Source organism: Melospiza melodia, chromosome 5, assembly GCF_035770615.1.
Source record: "Melospiza melodia melodia isolate bMelMel2 chromosome 5, bMelMel2.pri, whole genome shotgun sequence".
Lineage (NCBI taxonomy): Eukaryota > Metazoa > Chordata > Aves > Passeriformes > Passerellidae > Melospiza > Melospiza melodia.
This window is the reverse complement of record NC_086198.1, coordinates 86,104,482-86,121,757: the sequence shown is the minus strand read 5'-3', so window position 1 is coordinate 86,121,757 and position 17,276 is coordinate 86,104,482.

The following is a 17,276-nucleotide window of genomic DNA, read 5'->3' as shown; positions in this document are numbered from 1 at the left end:
AGGGAAGCAAGCCCTTGAAAGCAAAATTATTCTGGTTCCATTTCAGATCACATCGACCTACATACATCCTAGGACAGAGAAAATAAAGTCAAGGATTACTCAGAACAGAGCAGTTGATTTTTATGTGATTTATGAAGCATAGATACTTTTAAAAAGTACTGGTTTCTTCTGACCTTTCTTTCTTTTCTTGTCATTTGCAGGATTATGTGTTATTAGCATTTCCCAGTCCTACTATTATTTCTGTATATTCTGTTATCTTCCTAACCTTGAATACATTCACCTTTCTTTTCAAATCTGCCAGTCTCAACCTTCTTCCAATCATTTGACCTTTGAGTATCACATTTCTTCCAAACACCCTATGCCTCAAGTTCTTTCACTTGACATTTCCCTCCAGAAGTCAGAGAACATTTTTTTCCTCTCTCAACCTTTAGCACATTTTTCAATACTGCACCAATCATTGCTGACTCCCTGGGGAGCAAAACATTTTCTATTCTAGGAACCAGGAGTAAACAGGCAGAGCGGATCCTGGGAGCCGAGAGCAGCAAGCATTCACTGTCCACCGCTACGTCCTTTCAGCTCATCTCCATCACAGCAGAAACACACCGAAGGACACGTTCTGAGGTTCAGTAACTGGTGTGATAGGTCTTTGTGGCATCAGTCACGTTATCAACACGCAGCCAGGGTGACTGAGTGCCTCTCTGAAGCGCCAGTGCTCAATGGGCAGACACCAGGCCTTGGAGGCCTGCACACAGCTGGCAGGGCTGGGATCTGCCTGGGACCATGGAACATGGTGGGGAACTCACACAGCTCCTTGCAAGGGGTGGATGTGTATTGGGTTTTTGTGGCCTTCTTCAGGCAATTGTAGAAGTCCCCCATGCACTGGCCCTGCTGCTCATGCAGGCTTTGAACACCCCAGTATCTGGGAGGGATAATAGAGCAGAGCACAAGTAACTGAAGTAAGTGAGGATGTTTCAGGAGTGCATTAATGATGACTTTCTGACACAAGTGATCCCCCAAAAGCCAGCCAAAAAGGGCAGATTCTCTGCTGGGCTTCATCCTTTCAAAGAAAGAACAACTATCCAGGGGTGTTGTGATTTAAGCCCCACAAGCACCTCAGCCCCATACAGCTGCTCACTCACTGCCTTCTGCAGAGTGCTGAGGGAATGAATTAAAAGAGGAGCAAAAGTGAGAAAAATTGCAGGTTGGGATAGGAGGGGGAAAGGAATGGTGAACAACAAAAAGTTTGTTTGAACGACAAAAGCAATTGTTTAGCACCAGCCAACTAATGCCCAACTAAAGTTCTGAGCAACAGCAACCCCTGGAAAACTGATTCCCAGTTTTATGGCTGAGAACAATGTTATGGAATCTCCTTTTGGTCAGTTGAAGTCAGCCTCACGTCCACCTCCAACCTCCTCACTGCAGCAGAGTAAGAAACAGAGAAGGCCTTAATAGTGTGTTAGCACTGTTCAGCAGTAGTGAAAATATTGGTGTGTAATGAGCTTCACTTTGGTCATCAGTCCAAAACATGGCACTTAACAGGTATTTTCTGCACAGAAATTAACTCCATTCCAGTCAGAATTAATGCAGAGAGTGTGAAGGCTGGAGGCAATCATGAATTGTGGAGTTCAGGATGCAGAAAGGAGGGGAGAGGACAAATAGCAAGACCCTGCACTCCAGGAAAGTATTTTTGGTTTCCTCCCTTTGAGGAGCAATGTGGAGTACAGTCCTGGAGAAAAGAGTGGGGCAGCAGTTGGATTTTTGTTGAGTCACCTCCTCCAGTCTCAAGATTTGTCTCTCCCAATGTGCAGAAAGGACTCCTGCACAGATGAACAGGAAGTTCCTGACAAAACTCATCTATCAAAAGGAAAAATAAGAGATGACAGCAGGGACAAGTGACCCAGGAAGAACACAGAGATACTGCCCAAGTGAGTAGTAATGGAGTTAGATACATCAAAGCCCATCTGAAGCTGAACCCAGTGAGAGACACAAAAGGCAATATGAAAGGCTTCTACAGGCATACCAGCAGCTTAAGGAAGATTAGGGGCAGTGTGCTGCTGAATGGGCTCTATAGTAGCAGTCAACACTGATAAGGCTGAGGCACTCAGTGCCTCCCACACTGTGGTCCTTCCTAGCAAGATCTGCCTTTCAGAAATCTCAGGTTCTTGAAATCAGTGAACATGTCTGGAGCAGGGAAATGCTGTCAGTAGAGAAGGGATGGATGCACCCACAAGTACTGAGGGAGGCAGCCAACGTCATTGTGAGACCACCATCAATGATCTTTGAAAGGTCATAGGGGCTGAAGAAGGTTCCTGACAACTGGAAGACAGCAAGTGTCATCTTCCAGAAGGATAAGGAGGCAAATATGAGAAACTACAGGCCAACTGGCCTCACTTCAAACCCTGGCAAGGTGGTTCACCAAATAATCCTGGAAGCTATTTCCAAGTGCCCTCAAAAGGTGATGAGTCAGCATAAACTTAGAGTTTATACTCATACCTGAACAGCCAGACAGCCTTCCACAACAAACCTATGAGCTCAGTGGGTGAGAAGAGAGTCATGGATGTGGTTTATCTTTGCTTCATCAAGGCTTTTGCCAGTCTCACATGACTTTCTTATAGATACACTGACTAAATACAGACTAGATAAGTGGACAATAAAGTAGATTGAAAACTGGTTGAACTGCCAGGCTCAGATGGTTGCTGTGATCAGCAGTACAAGGCCTGGCTGAAGGACAATCACTAATGTATCCCTGAGGTTGATACTGGGGCCAGTACTGTTTAACATCTTCATTAATGAACTGAAAGATGGAATGGAGCGTGCCAACAGCAAGGTTGCAGATGATAAATTTTGGGGAGGAGTGGCTGATACACCAGATGGCTATGTTGCTTTCCTGCCATTCCAAGGGACCACAGCAGTGAAGGAGAAATAAGCAAACAGAAACCTCATGAAGTTCAGGGAAATCAAATTTAAAGTCATGCATTTGGGAAGAAATAAGGCCATGCACCAGCACAGGCTGTTTGGGGCAAATGGAAGGAAAGCAGCTCTGGAGAGAAGGGCTGGGGGATCCTGGTGAACTTGAGTCACCCTGCACCCTTGAAACAATCCAGAAGCACTAGGCAGAGCCAAGCCAGCAGGCAGAGGGAAATCACAGAATCACGAGGTTGGAAGAGACCGTCAAGATCATCAAGTCCAACCCATCCCTAACACCTCAACTAAACCATGGCACTGAGTCCCACATCCAGTCTTTTTTAAAACACATCCAGGGATGGTGACTCCACTACCTCCTCAGACAGACCATTACAGTACTTTATCACTCTTTCCATTAAAAGCTTTCTTCCTAATATCCAAACTATGTTCCCTAGGTGCAGCTTGAGACTGTGCCCTCTGGTTCTGTCAGTTGCTGCCTGGAGAAAGAGACCGACCCCACCTGACTGCAAACACCTTTCAGGGAGCTGTAGAGAGTGGTAAGGTCACCCCTGAGTCTCCTTTTCTCCAGGCTGAGCACCCCCAGCTCCCTCAGGGGTTCCTCACAGGGTTTGTGTTCCCAGCCCCTCTCCAGCCTCGCTGCCTCCTCTGGATGTGCTCAAGTGTCCCAAGGTCCTTCCCAAACTGAGGGGCCAGAGCTGGACACAGCACTCGAGGTGAGGCCTCACCAGTGCTGGCACAGGGGCAGGATGAGCTCCCTGCTCCTGCTGGCCACACTGTTCCTGACACAGGCCAGGATGCCCTTGGCCTTCTTGGCCACCAGGGCTCCCTGCTGGCTCATGCTCAGCCGGCTGTCACCAGCACCCCCAGGGCCCTTTCTGCCTGGGCACTGTCCAAACACACCATCCCCAACCTGTAGTGCTGCAAGGGGTTTTGTGGCCAAAATGCAGGACTTGGCACTTGGATTTATTAAACTTCATCCTGTTAGACTCTGCCCATCCATCCAACCATTCCAGGTTGGATGGTTGGGCTCTCTGCAGAGCCCTCCTATCCTCCAACAGATCAACACTCACTCCCAGCTTAGTGCCATCTGCAAATTTACAGTGAAAGACTCAGTCCCCTCATCCATGTCATCAATAAAGATATTGAACAGATAATACTTCCAGTGGTGATACACAACATAGGTGCTGGGACCAGCCCTGCACTCCCCAGTACAGACACACAACAGAGATGAACTGGAGCAACCCCAGCACAAAAAATACTGTGGAATCTCCATTTGTGGAGATACACAATACCAAACTGAATGTAGTCCTGAACAACCTGCTGTAGGCAACACTGCATTCAGCAGGGGTGTTAGATTAGACAGTCCCCAGTGGTTCCTTCTGATTCTAAAGGTTCTGTGACACTGTGACCCATGTTCTGGTGACTGAATAAGACCGAAATAATTATTTTTAAAAGAAAAAAAATAAACTGACTTTCCCCCAATATGTTTAAAACTCAACATACAGAAAGAAATCAGAGACTGTCAGACATTCTCATCTACTAACTGCAATCCACCAGCAGGTTAAACCTGCAAAAATCTCACCTACAGTAAGAGCTCAGAACACTTTTGAAAAACTAGGAGGGCTCACTGAGAGCATTGGATTCCAACTAAGACAAGCTGCAAGACTTTTTCCAGAATGGAAACACAAGCTACAGAAACAGGGACTATGCTCTAGCAGAATACTAATGTTAATGTTGTCAGCTAATGAGTAGAAATGAAGGGATAAGCTTGAATATTCCTCTCTCCTATTTGTGTGCACTCCATTAACATATACAGGGTTTTCAAATAGCTAGAATACAGATGTGAAATACATTGAGAGCACTACTGAAAGTATTTTTGATATTTTCATACCACTTAGGTTTTACATTCTCAATACTTTTGTATCTTTTCCATTCCCCCATCATGTCACTTTATGAAAGTCCCTGTTTAAGATGAAAGAAGGTGAAACCTGCTTTTTATAATATACTCTTTCCTGGATTTTCATTTTACTTTTCATTCACTCCTCCCCACACCCCTCACCCTCTAAATTTGAATAGGTTACAGTATCTTGAACGACAGAGGAGAGTTTAATGCAGCTTTGGAAAATCACCACTTTTCTTTGCAAGAAAAAAATGCTTAGCTCTCAGAAGTTCTATCCCTTAATCTGGTATAGTACTTTTAATTAACAGAAGCTTAACCTTCATTCAACCCCTTGCAAGAAGCCAGTCACTATTGCCTTTATTTTACCAAACAATTGAACTGTCTAATTAAAAGTCACAAAATAAATAAGTGACAATGAGAACTAGATTTCAGCTTCTGTAGCTTAGCTAAATGCATTATGTTATCTATTTATATTCATTAGAGCAAAGATCTAAAGGCACATCTTTGCCAACACTCACCTTTGAAGGGCCAGAAGACAAAAGAAGTCTCTCACTTCAAAGTGACAGTAGACAAAACAACTGAATATTCCACTTGAAAGATTCATTGCTCTAAGGTATTAGTGGAAATTTATATAAATACTTAGCCATCTATTTATTGCTACATACATACATATGTATGTATATATATATATATATATATATATATATATATATATAAATCCCGCACACACACTAGCTGATGTTGAGCTTGAAGCAGACAATGTCAATTTTCTTTTAAGGAAGTTTTTGGGGTTTGGGCTTTTTTTCCCGTCACACTAGTGTGAATATTGCCATGCTAGGCAGTAGCTGTTTCATCTAGATACAACGTGGCTGAGTTGCTCAGGGTTGAGTCTTATCAGGTACAGCCCTCAAATCACACAAAGCACAGCCAGCAGCAGCCAGGGCAGATCAAACACTAACCTGGGGTGCAGTGGGCACCCACGGCAGGGACTGCTTTATCTGTCTCCTGAAACAGAAAGAACAAAGTCCTACCAGTTCATTAAAAGCAGCTTTGAAAGTCCTGTAGTTTTCTCAGGTATTTCCAGAGCCACTTAAGATGAAGAGGGCTGTAAAAAGCTGTGTAAGGTTCATGAAGCAAACTTCTTCCCAGCTCAGAGCACAACATTACTGTTGTGTTATCAATAAAAAAACAGAGAAAAACACCACACCACTTCATTGTAACTAAACACAGGTAAACGACCTGCAATAGTGTAGAATGTAAGTTATATTAAATTATATTCTTCCACAGTGAGATTGTACCTTGTGTTTTCATACACAACAGACATTTTCTGTGTATTTCTACAACCCAGTTCTACAGTGTTGTGGAAAGAAAGTGCAATTAAAGATTCAGTGATTAAGGTTTTAGTTGCACTTCCAGCAGGACTTAGCAAGAAGCTGACCATATCATACAACCAGAGATGGGGGGCAGAACTGCAACAGAAACATTAGTAATAACCTAACTGGAACACATTATTTGGAAGAAGCCCCCTAGCTAAGTTACATGAGCTGTAATATCAAGCTGGCAAGTTGATGGAAACACTATTCAAGTGTTTCCAATTGATAGGATAATATTTTAAACCCACCTAAAATCCATAGGTGTTGATAAATCTTTCTGGTGTCCATACCAGTAAGCTATAAAATTCAAGGAGCAAGGAGGCTTCCAACTATAGACCCACAATCCAACAGTATTTTCCTGAAAAGTAATACCAATGTGATCTTTGAATTCCTGCCATTTCTATTATTCTCTGTCCCCCAAATTCTCCATTGCTTCAGTCACACTCTACAGTACAGTAATGATCAAAGCAGGTGTCCTTTACTGCTAAAATCCCCTCTTTTCTTATATATAGAAAAGCATCCCAGTAGGACACTCATATTTCCCCAAATCTTCAGTAGGAAAATTGTGAATGTGCTGTTTCATGGGCACACAGCACTAAAACAGTCATTCACCACTGCAAAACCCTCGAGAAAAAAAGAGGAAACAGCCAATGTTTCAGCAGAGCTCAGCCTGCACCTAAAGTGAGAGAACTATCTGTTTAATTTCCAAGCCTTTCTGTTTAAATGAATGTTTGACTTCCCCCAGACAGGGAATACAGTAAAAAGGAAAAGGCTTTTTTCACAAAAAGCTAAGAAATGGAGCTGCCTGCCTAGTTTATGTAATTCTTTGCAGAGAAGTCATCCTCTAATGTGAATACTAATTTCCCTTGTGAAAAGGAGCAGCAGTAATAACCAACAAGTTGAATGTGAGCATATTTGCGACCTAACTGTCAAATGAAAACGTGTGAATTACACTGCTGCTTTCTCCACTGATGTTTGAAATCTAACATATGCCAGTTTACACAGTGCTTGGAGATGGAGAGCATCTTTTAAAGACATGGATAACATACACCCCCTTCTCTCTCTGGAACAAAAGAAAAAATTAATGTTTGCTTGTAATGCAACAAAAAAATCAATCACAGCTCTTTGATAAAGGTTTGTCGGAGATTCCCTGGAAAATAGGACACTTGAGAATTCTTAACTACAGCAGATACAAATCCAAAATAGTTACAGCAAATTAGTGCCAAGGAAGGCTGAATTATCTCCATACAAATCTCAGAATAGTTTGAATGCTGAAAGATCTGGCAGAAGCCAAAGAAGGTGATCACCTGAACCAAGAGGCACCACCTTTACCTACAGATGTAAGTAAGTAGTATGGGGCAAACACTCTTCACAATTTTGGTTAAGGGCATATTTAAGATAATCTAGAGAAAGGAGTGAATATGTGTTATTGGGGACCTTACATTTGATTTTAATAGCTCTAGATAAAATGGTGAGCATGAGCAGCAGAACTGTATTTTCTGCCACACACTCAGGAACAAGGCATGGGGAAGTCTATAGCCTTTAACTGAAAATGCCAGCTGGCATTTCTGCCTTTGTGGAGCTCCCTTTCACAGTACTCCTGCAGGATCTTTATCTTTAAAACACAGAATCTCAAAATAATTTTGAAATTATTACCATGCAGTTTTACTAATGAGGGTCTGAACAGCAGGAGTCTGGTCAGAAATGTGGAGGAGCCCCATTTGTGTTTTTCTTTAGATTCTTTAATGCTGAACAGTACATTACGTCTCTCAATATGATGATTCAAAAAGAGCAAAGTTAGCTTTTACAAGAGAAATTATTACCACAGCAACTGATGATTACCTTGCACAACTGGCCACACTAAAAATGTCCTTATCAGTAGTACACATCCAATCCCAATGTGCAAATTAGCACATTAGTTGTTGATTAGCAGCTCAATACCAAATCCTACATCAGGCTGCCAAGTCTCTTTCCTCACATCTAAACTACATCTAGAGCATTCTATGGGATAAATTAGTTGATATTAACAAAACTAATCATCTAATTGTTCTTGTACACTTTTTAGTGCACATCCTTAATGAAAACAAAGACTAAAAAATATAACAAGGTGCCTTCACTGTTCCTATCAAGTACACAAACATATTACTCCTTTTAGTTTCTTAATTCTTGGCTGCTATGTCATGAGCACTGTCACAAAGGGTTTGAAGAACTCCGAGTAGAACTACGATGTTTCCTTTCATTCACACTACTTTGGGATATTGAAGAATAAAATATTAACTCTTTTTTTTTTTCAAGAAAATTACCTGATTCGAGACTGCAGTAACTAGAGCTCCTTGAAAGCTTTTCCTTCATTTATATTGGCATGATTTAGGTAGAAATTAGAGAATTTTCTCCACTGTCTGCAGAGCCTCAATTGGTATATTTGTCTCTGGCTAATATTAGCAGCAGTACTGAGTAGCTACAGCAGCTCTCTCAGACACACCATTGATCACCAGCAATGCACAGCAGCTCTGGCCACACCTGCCTGGACTGCAGTATTCCAGGCAGAAAACTCCAATCAATAATAACAATAACAAAGCAAAACTCCAATAAAAAACCTTGAAAAAAAATTAAAAGCCTAAGGTTTGCCTGTAGGATGAGGAGATACATTGCTAACAAGAAAGCAGCAAAGGTCTCCCAGACCTGCTTTAGGAGGCTGCACAAGGCCATTGAAGAACACAGATTGCACTGCAGAAACTTTTCACTGCATTACAAAGACAAAAGTCAGATTCACTCCAAAACATAACTTCATATTGAAGGCAATGCTGCCACTGATGGGTTGAGCAGATGACTGAAAGAAATAAAAATCACCAAACCACAATTAATTGTTATATTTAGTTAGCCTACACTGGAAAACTTGTCTTTAAAAGATGTATTCTTTTCTATGAGAAGTTTCTAAATTGAGGTTTTTGAAATTGATCTTTTTTAACTGTTACATATTAATTTTGGAATTTATACTGTTTACAAATCAGAAGTCATACATCAAAGCACAAACTACAGACTTAAAGCACGCCTGTGGCCAAGCAATGTCTAGATGCATGAATGCAAGGACTCTTCAAAGTGACAGGAACTTTATTAGGAAAAGTTCACATTCAGAAGCCCTTTGCTTGTTAGGTACTGGAGACACATTAACTTTGCCAACTTTATCAAAACCCTGTGTGTGTTTCTTATGTCTCTTCTGAAATTAATCAAAATCTCTGACAATGTAAACTGCAGTTATCCAGCCTGTTATATGCTCCAACTAGGCAACAGCAATCTGAAAAAAGAAAATACTTTTAACACAACATGGATGGGGTTTGGGGGAATTTGGAAGGTGGGGGCGGTTGGTTGGTTGGGAGTTTTTGTTGTAGATATTTAGGGTAGTTATCTGTCTTGCAGTCTTCCTGCTAGATGACATGCCATCTCCAGAGGTGTATCAGATGTTATTTCTGATGTTTTATTTATCTTTCTCAAAGTATCTTATCTAAAATTGCTACAAAAAATTTACACACAGTAGAGACTGAGCAAAAAGCAGAATTTACCTTTTTTTTAACACAAAGCAGTATTTCCATTGACAATCCTCCTTAGGATCTTATATCTACACCTTAAAAAAGGGTGTATTTCTTAAGAGCAGGAGCAATTAGACAGCCTGTGTTTGAGCTTCCCTCATGCATAACTTGTACGTTCAATCATTATTCCAGACTCCTGCATTGCAGAGTACAAACAATCCCTTCTTCTCCTGTGCCCCTGCCCCCTGTCTCTTTCTTCATCCACACAATTATTCATGTGCCTGCACTCCCAGGCTGTAATTGTGACAACCCCTGGAATATTTCTCTATTGCTAAGCATCTTCTGTATAGAACTGATGAGAAAAACTGGAGAGTGGATAGTTTAGCAGTAAAGAGAACAACAGGAAATCCAGCATGAGCTTCAGAAATTACTTCCAGGACATGATTAGCTATAGGCTGAAAGATAAGACCTCCTAGAATACAGACAAAACCTGGCATTTAGAACTTAAATAGTTAACTTCCTCTTTGAAACACAGAAGTGGAAGAGGAAGGATTGAAACAGACAAGTACTGCAGCATTAAGCACACAGAAATTCAACTAAACTTCTCTTTGAATACAAATAAATTCCTTGAATAAATAAATATTTCCCACTGTGTTGATGTATTTGTGGATACTTAGCACATCCTTACAAGGCACTCAAAGCAACAGGGAGTATATGATAGACCTTTCTGAAAATGTTCCAAAACAACCAGGAACACTCTAAGCCTAGGAACAGCTAAATGCCCAAAGACCTTACAGGACATTACCTGTCCCATTTCAACCCTATTTCACATCCTCCACCTCACTTAGGGCAAGCAGGACACTACAGAATTTCACAAGTGATTCCACCACCAGTGAAATTGGAAAAACTGTGAGTTTAAAAGCTGAGTTTTGGCAGTGCAAGGCAATGGACTTTGATTCAATAGTAGTCAAATGCAGTTCATCAGAAAAAAAAAATCAAACCCTAACTTCACTGACTGCATTCCAGCTTGCTGAAGCTGTTAATTAACCAAAACTCAGTAATGCCCTTTGGGATTAGAATGCTCTGTGTTCCACTTGCTTGGGTGCCAAGTCTTGCAGTAAAATAAGCCATTTCTTATAAGCTGTGCTTAATAGCTCAATCAACATTTGCAGGAGAAATTAACAGCAGGTTCCCAATAATTTAGCTCTCTGAAGATGCTGATTTAGGCTTTGCCAGCCTATATGATTTCCCCACTGATAAACTGTTACCACTGTTTAATCAACAACACCAAGGGCAAATTGAAGTGAAACCAGTGACCAACTCACACACACGCTCACTAAATTATTGCTTCTGAAGTGGGCTGTATTAGAGAACTACAGCTGAACATAATTTATATACAGACTCAATTATCAATATCCATTTTTAAGGGATAAAACATGATTAATATTGAACCCGTGGTTCACCTGTGTTGTCACTCACTGATTTACCCCACCACAATCTTGCCACCTCCACAGATGTGGGATTTTTAGTTACAAGAGAAGCTGATTGAAAAAGCTCTTCTTGAGCTTCCTCCTTCTCTGAGCTACAAGTTAAAAGGAATATTAAACAACAAGGGTTGTTTTTTTGGTTGTTTTTCTGGTAGAGAGCCACAGGCTCTCAAACCAATCCTCATGCTCAAAATCACAAGGCTACGTATTATTCCAGCAGTCACTTGGAAAGGCTTTTCAGCTTGTTCAGAAGGGAAAAGAAAAGAAAGAGTGAAAAGAAAACAAAACCGCACAAGCCCAAAATCCCAAATCTTCAAAATGTTAAACAACCTAAACTCAGAAAGGATTTTTCAAGCAAAAGCAGTAAGACTCTGCTTTTACAAACCTGAGTGTAGCACTCTAGTTGCAAACAAAATGGTCTCTACCTTTCCTTTCACAGTAATATTGCTGTCAAGCTTTAATAACAGCATGAAAAAAGAAATACTGGCCAGAACCCTAAGAAGAACCAAGAAAACTTATCTCAAGATAAAACTTTTTTTAAAAAAAATAAAAAATTATATACTCAGGGAACAGGCTAAGATCAATTAAAATTACATAACATTTTCACTAACACAGTTTCACTTTTCAAAATGAAAGTCAGATTTATTCAACATTAAGTGCAACAACACATCAGAAATCAATAAAATCAATTTTCACTTATAAAGTAAAGCAAAGTAACATGAATAAACACAGGAAAATACTGTCTGAGACTCTCCAAGCAGGACATTTCTCATAAGACTCACAGAAAAGAAAGAAAAAAAAAGATTTTTATATGCAAACAGACTAAATTCCCCCAAATTCAGGGTTATTTTCCAGTTGTAAAGCAATATATAGCTAATGGGAGGTAAACTAGAAAAGGGGATGAAATGCATCATGCTGTACAACACCAAAGAAATACCCCAAATGCATTTGTGTACAGCATTAACAACATGCAATAGGTGAGGTTAAAAGCAAGTACAGTGTATATATTAGAGACAGAAACTAGTCAGTCTGAGGGCTTTCTTTCTTGTTTTAGTTCAACTAATGAAAACAAACAGAAGCCAAGAGCAGAGGAAGAGCAGAATCTGCATGGAGAACATCTCTTCCCAGAACAGTAAACATCTTAAGATTCAAATTTTGCACACATTTACTTGTCTTGGTCCTCTTCTTGCTATGTCATTAAAACATATCCAGATCCAATGGGCTTTATGCAAGTATCTACATTTTTATAAAGCAGTAATTAAACAAAACAATGCAAGTCATTCAAATTCTGCTAATCTTTTAAGTCAGGCATTAATATGCTGAACACTCACTACAACTCAACATTATTTAAATTAAAAATAAAAACAGGGCAAGACATCTCCCAAACAGCCTTGCTGAAGTCTAGGGTATTCTAATTATATTTGTTGCTTGGAGGAGAGCGATGTGAAAACAGACAATGTGCTACCCAATTCATTTCATTAAGAATTATTTAAACCATACTTTTAGACAACAGCTGGTCTCTTTGTTCATTCTATTCAGTTCACAGCCTGACAGATTTCTCTTGTCAGTCTTTTATTTTTTATAACAGCAATTTTTTAAGACAAACTCCCAAGATCTCCTATAGATTTTGTCAGCTATTGAAAAGCAAGCAAGCATAGCACACATGCAAGTTATTAGAATTAGAGAGCCAAATATAATTAACTACAAAGTTCCAAGCAGTAAGTACATCTACATTCCCCTGGGGAGACTCCATCTTACTGGGAGATGGGTTTGAAAGCTGATAAAGAACACAGGTTACCTAGCTCACTTCAGAAGTTCTCTGCCTTCACCTGAAGACTTAGCAGAATCCATTACCACCCAACAAGCTAACAAGCTAGTACAAATATTTAAGATTGTCATTAATTTCTGTAAGAATGGAGTGATGGCTGACAACTGAAGACCGACTTTTGTAGTGTTAGACATACTGACCTTAATTTTAAATGAATTCAAGTCTGAAAATAATTGTGCAGCATTAACTTAAGACACAAATAAACAATCAAAGGATAATTAAAGGATAATTTTACCACTCATACACAAATCACACCAGCCAATGCTCCACCTCATTCACCTGAAGTACAGTAGTGTTTTTACAATATCCAACTGTGACAAAGTCTTTAAAAGGCAACTATTTATCCTTTATCTACTAATAATTCCCAACTGAAAAACGCCTGTAATGCTCTAAACTATAAACAACTACCAGTACCTGTTTATTTTTTAACAGGACAGGGTTCACAAATAACTGAGTTGAATTAAAATAAAAGGAATGTGAAGGACAAAGTTTTGATTCAGATGTCTTTAGCACATATTAAACCAAAACTGACATTAAGACATGCTACTAAATGTTCTCTGAAACTGCTCTGAGGTGTGGCAATCACCCCGGTTAGTACTGTAACTACTAAATTTAATGCTGGGTGAAAAACAGAATAGAAATCAGAAATAAGAAGGTACCCTGTCTTTACATGTACCCTAGAGAGTACATGTAAAGGAAAGAGTGGGATTTTTATGTTGGATAAAAAGTTACTGAATGTACCTCTTATCTCCAGCAATCTAAATTGTGAGTGTTCCTTAGGAGATTAAATGCCACCAAACATTTTTCATCCTCTCCAATGAACAAGAGGCATTTCTTTTCACTCTGCTCAAATGTGTAATCCTTAACATCTAAGCAGAAATCGACCTTCCCACTTTCATTTCAGCAAAGCATTAAATACACAGAACACACACATAGAATTTGAAAAATTTGAGATTTAAAGTTGTAAAGAAAAAAAAAAGATAACACAAATCTACTTTATTTCTGAATGCCTGAAGTAGATTGGTAAGTACTGACATCTGCTTCAGCAATGCCAGATGCAAGAGCACCCAGGAATAATAGTTTAACATTTGATATTGTTACCACTTTTCTCAATTGGTGCATTCTGTTTATGTAACAGAAGACTAAGTGAAGAGTACAGAAAAACACCATCTGCACTGGGCTGGAAGCAAAAACTACCTGTTGAATACCTGAATGACACATTTGAACTGCTAATGAAGCCTCAAAGAATGGTCACCTAAACATCTACACTGTCAGGCAGCCAAACTCTGCAGGCAATTTTTGGTTATTAGTTGTCCCAACATCTGTGCCATTAGCAGAAAATGTTAGCAGCACTTAGGCTCAACCAGGCATAGGGGGCTTCACCATGAATTATAAAGATGCAGCATCCAGGTTAAAATGCCTACAAGCAATTTGGAGCAGTGATTCAAGCATGAGATATTAACACACCCCTACAGCAAGAGCAGCTGGAAGAGATTAGAAAAATGTATTCAGCCAACTTAACCTGTTGCACAAGGAGATAAGCAAATAGACAAGAGGTCCAAGAATTAGTAATTCCTGTATTTGGCTTTTTAAAAAAAATCATTTACATTCTTCATTGCTCAAAAATATGCTTGTAATTGAATGGGGAAAAAAAATATTTATGAAAATAAGGTAGCAATCCCTCTCCAGCAATGTATCATGGAAACAGAATGAAACTATCCTGAAACTCTAAAGGCTGGTGATACAAGTATTACTAATCAACTCATCTCCCTCCTGTGCAAGCCATGTTCCCATATTTTGGGAAGCAAAAGGCAAAATCTTGAAAGCTTTAATTTCTAATTAGTGTTATCTTTTTAGGCTTTTAATCAGGTGTAAATTACTGCCTAACTCCAGCTGGCATCCATAAATATCGTAAGAAATCTGAAATCAAGTATTCTTGGCTTCATCATCTTCTAGGCTTCCAAACAAGGAACCACATTCTTACTCTAACATTACTACTTGGATGACAATTGAGAATTTTTCCTCTTTCAGCAATCTGCCCTTCAGGAAGCAGAGGGTAATCCACTACCTAGGTACCAGTGGGGGAAGAAAAGTTGATGTGTGCCTGGAACTGCCAATGAACAATTTTAAGTTCCATCACTGAGCTGTGGGGATGAGGGATGGAGGGGAACCAACCAAAATGAAAAACCAAAAAATGCAAATGCAATCAGCTGGTTTTATCTCTAAGCCCACCATAAGATGGTAAAAAGCATTCCCCATGGTAACCAAAATGCCTTTCCCAAAACTTTTATGCTAATCAAGTGTCACGTAGCTTTAGTAAGAATTGTGGAAAGGTTTGTATTTGTTTCGTTTTGGAAGAACTGGGGTTTTTTTCCTTCTTTATATAGAACCTTACATTTGACACTTCATTTTACAAGTGACTTAAACAGCAACCTTTCCACAAAGAAGCTGCTGTCCTGACAAAGTATTCTAACAAAACATTTAAATAGCAAAGAACCTCATCTTCTGAAATACCAGATAATTAAAAACAGAACATGGATTTTAGCTAAAAAAAGCAAAAAAGCACCCAAAACAAACAAACAAAATAAAACCCCACAAACCAATCTCTAATGACACTAGCTGACTGTCTCAAGTGACTGATACACCCTTTGAATCCTGGGGGTTGGAATGCTGGCTGCACTCACTGACTGCCAGCAAGTCCAAGTCACACTGGCAGCAAATGGAACAGAGAACCTTCTGAGGCACATTGTCTCATTCTTAGATCTGGACGTGAGATGCTGTTTCCTGTTATTTCATAACAGATGTGTGCCAGGTACTTCAATGCTAAGACTGGATTGGATGACTGCCTGTGAAGATCTGCCTCAGAGCCAGTGCTCTCAGCATCCCTCAACAACATGACTCAAACCATTTAAAGATGGGGATTTCTGCAGGAGGAGCCATGGAGGCCACTTACATTGTGGACAAATTTAAATGGCAAGAAATGCAAGTGGCTATTAAAATAACAAAAAATAAACTCAATTAACATAGAATTCGTTTGTCCTCCAACATATAATATTCACCACTTCTGATTGTATTAATTTAAGCTTTTTGTTCTCTATTAAGAAGCAGCTATAAAGTTACAGCCAGTGATACACTGAGTTGAGAGTTGTCTGTGCTCCAAAGGTTTGCCATTTTGAAGCTAAAATCTACCACTATGATAATCTTATCTGATTTGTTTGCACAGTACAAAGAAGTATTTTTACCAGAAAATAGTTAAATTGTTTTTTTAAAAATATACTTAGCACTTTAACTCTCAGCCAATAAAGAGCTCAATACCCCCTCTATTTCACTTTTAGCTACACTTACTACAGAAAACTGAATTTGTCTGTTCTGGCTTCTCAACATTTGAGTTTGCCCAATTTTGATATCAGAATTAAGAAGTGCTGCCCTTCCACTACTCAGTACCAGCTTTTTCTCCATGTGTAAATGTTTACTCTCCAGTACCAAAATGCCACTTCATCTTTTTTGGTAATGATAGAGACAGAGTTACTCAAACCTCACACCAAGATCTACTATCCAGCCCCAGATCTTATTTTAAACTCAATTATTGCTATGGCCTTCTCAAGTGCACCAAGGTTTTTCTGGTAGTAGTTTTCTCCATGTTGTTTGGGAGGCACAAGAAGTTCCCTACTTGCATAAAAGTAATTGTTCCCTTTGTAGATGTTCAAGTACTTGATCAGGGTTTAAGCTGCAGCTCTAGAAGGCTCAGCATTGAGGTGGTTCTTCGGCACAAGTCTTTTTTCATCTCTGCTTTTTGCTGTCTGCCATGTACAGAGTGCACAATCTTTGTTCAAAGAGACCATTGCTACCTTGCAATTGCTTTATTTTGAAGCTACAGCTGGTCAATCTGATGATTCAGAGAATAATGGAACAATATTATGTTCTCATTATTTTCTATTCCACTAATTTTTTCTTTACCAAACTTTATCAAATAATTGATTTGTCCCATGATTTTCTGCATAGATGGCCTACAATCAGTCTCTGTTAGACAACAAAACTCTGGATTATTTCTGTTCTCTTAAGGAATTAACCAAGGTACAGGACATGTAAAGTACTTGCAAATGCAAGGTCTCCACCCCATTTTATAACCCTTCTCTTTCAGCCATGTCACTAATCACAGTCAACCTGTTAAAATCACCACCACTTCTTGAGGAGAGAACAAACACATTGGGTATGTACAGTGAAACCTAAATAGAA